Source organism: Eriocheir sinensis, chromosome 47 (assembly GCF_024679095.1).
Source record: "Eriocheir sinensis breed Jianghai 21 chromosome 47, ASM2467909v1, whole genome shotgun sequence".
Classification (NCBI taxonomy): domain Eukaryota; kingdom Metazoa; phylum Arthropoda; class Malacostraca; order Decapoda; family Varunidae; genus Eriocheir; species Eriocheir sinensis.
In genome coordinates, this window is record NC_066555.1 from 7,295,530 (window position 1) to 7,298,029 (window position 2,500).

Sequence of the window (2,500 nt, forward strand, 5' to 3'; positions counted from 1 at the left end):
TCTGTTGCGTAATTTCTTGGTTCCCCTTCGTTCTTTTCTTCTTTTTCCTCTACTGTATAATTTTCCTTCGCTGTGTCTCTTAATTTATTTTTCTTCTGACCCTTTTATTTTTTTATATATATGTCAATTTTATCTTTTTCCTTCCCTCTGTGTCTCAGTTTATTTTTTTTTACTGGCTATTCCTTCGCTTTTTCCTTCTTTTCCTCTGCCTTACTGTATCGTTTTTACTTGAGCCTTTCATATACTTTTTTTTTGCTTAACCCGGTACCAGCGACGGGCCAAATTTGTGGCTTTATCGTGTACCAGCGACGGGCCAAATTTGTGGCTTTACCGTGTACCAGCGATGGGCCAAATTTGTGGCTTTACCGTGTAGCAGCGATGGGCCAAATATGCGGCTTTACCGTGTACCAGCGATGGGCCAAATTTTTGCCATGATATAAACCTCCCAAAATTGATGATGCATAAACTGATCACACATGCGTTGATATATATTATGAAATGGTTTGCGTGAGTGATGTTTCTTTCTCATTATTTTACTTAGAGGGGCCTTTAACCTAGCCTAGCCTAGCCTAGCCTAGCCTAGCCTAGCCTAGCCTAGCCTAGCCTAGCCTAGCCTAGCCTAGCCTAGCCTAGCCTAGCCTAGCCTAGCCTAACCTGACCTAGCCTAACCTGACCTAGCCTAACCTAACCTAGCCTAGCCTAACTTAACCTAGCCTAGCCTAACCTAACCTAGCCTAACCTAAGAAACATGACCCCTGCAGCTACCGGGTTAACTGCTCATTCACCCTTTCTTTTTCATGTCTCCATCTTTCAATCATTTTTTATCTCTCCACCTATCTTATCGCTATCTTCCCCATCACGTCTCCAATCACGTTTTTTGTGCATTTCTCTCAGATTTTTTCCTACCCTCCATCATTTCCTTATCTATTTGCCTCTCCTATCTTGTTTTCCTCTCCTTCGTATATCTTATTACAGTCGTTCCTCAAATAGTACGGTTTCCAGAAGTTCAGGTTTGGTTTTATGTGGATTTTCAAATAAGATTTTTTAGGATCTTTAAATTTCCCGATGAGTACGAAATTTAAAAATCCTAAAAGATCTTCTATGACAATCCGTATAAAACCGAAACCAAACTATTGGAAACCGTACTATTTGAGGGATGATTGTACTTCTCCTCCGTCTTGTCTCCCCCCTGAGAAAATTTAACCTTCTTGAATGTTTCTCCTATTTATTTATTTTTACACTGAAGGAAACAGCTCAAGGGAAAAAGAAAAAAGATAGGAAAAAAGTCCACAAATCACAGCTCTCTCTCTCTAAATATATATAAAAAAAAAGAGTTAAGGGGCTGTTACAATGGGTGAATTTTCCGTGGATCTTCAGTCAAACCACGATTTCCGCTGGCGTGGTTCTCATATTTCCGTGGTTTTCTGACGTGTCCACGATCTTTCAAAGCTACGGTAGATTTCACTGAAGGACGACGGTATTACTCACCATCATCAGCAGCAGCAATAACAAGAAACAAATGAGAACCACGCTAGCGGAAATCGTGGTTTGACTGAAGATCCATGGAAAATTTGCCCAGTGTAATAGCCCCTTTGAGAGGAGTGGCCAAAAGAGAGGTCAATTTCAGGAGAGGGGTCCTGATACTCTCCTTTTGAAAATACTCTGTCCTTCTCCTATAATTCTCCCTATCTTTGCTCATTTTACAGCTCTCCTATTTTGTTTTCCTTCCCTCCGAGTATCTTATCACCTCTCCTCGACGCTGCCTCCTTCCTGTATGAGCTTAACTTTTTTTATTAACCCGTTAGCAGCGGGGATCATGTTTCTTAATGGTCCCTCTAAGCGAGAAAAATAAGAAAAAATCATCACTCACACAAACCATTTTATAATATATACCAAAGCATTTGTGATCAGTTTATGTATCATCTATTTGGGGGGTTTATATCATGGCATAAATTCGGCCCGTCACTGCTACACGGTAACGCCACAAATTTGGCCTGTCACTGCTACACGGTAACGCCGCAAATTTGGCCCGTCGTTGCTACATGGTAAAGCCACAAATTTGGCCCGTCGCTGCTACACGGTAAAGCCACAAATTTGGCCCGTCGCTGCTACCGGGTCAACATAGATCAAAACACTACTAACTGAACTATTCATACTAAAGCTTACTGTTACCTTCACTTTTCTGTATCATGAGAGCACAATGTTTCAGTGAGTGCCCTTCCTAATCCTTCTTCTTTAACAATACATCAAAACAATACTAACTTAATGCCTCACAACAAAGCTTACTATTACTTTCACTTTTATGCATGAGAAGAGTACAACAACCTTTCAATGAGTGCCCTCCTTGACCATTTAGTGCCAGGCTTATCAGTTCCTGGGGCATCGTGTTAAGAGGGCCGGTGTGGTGCCAAACTTGCCCCACCACTCAGCTCCCCCCACCACCTGCACCACTGACAGTGTTTTACTTCTCAAATTCCACCACAATGTTACCTCTCTTTCT

At 41.6% G+C, this 2,500-nt stretch overlaps 1 protein-coding gene across 1 annotated transcript in view; it reads right to left on the minus strand.

Moving 5' to 3' along the window:
- Positions 1-2,500, minus strand: part of LOC126981341 (uncharacterized) — a 9,913-nt gene that overhangs the window by 6,476 nt on the left and 937 nt on the right. The window lies entirely within an intron of this gene.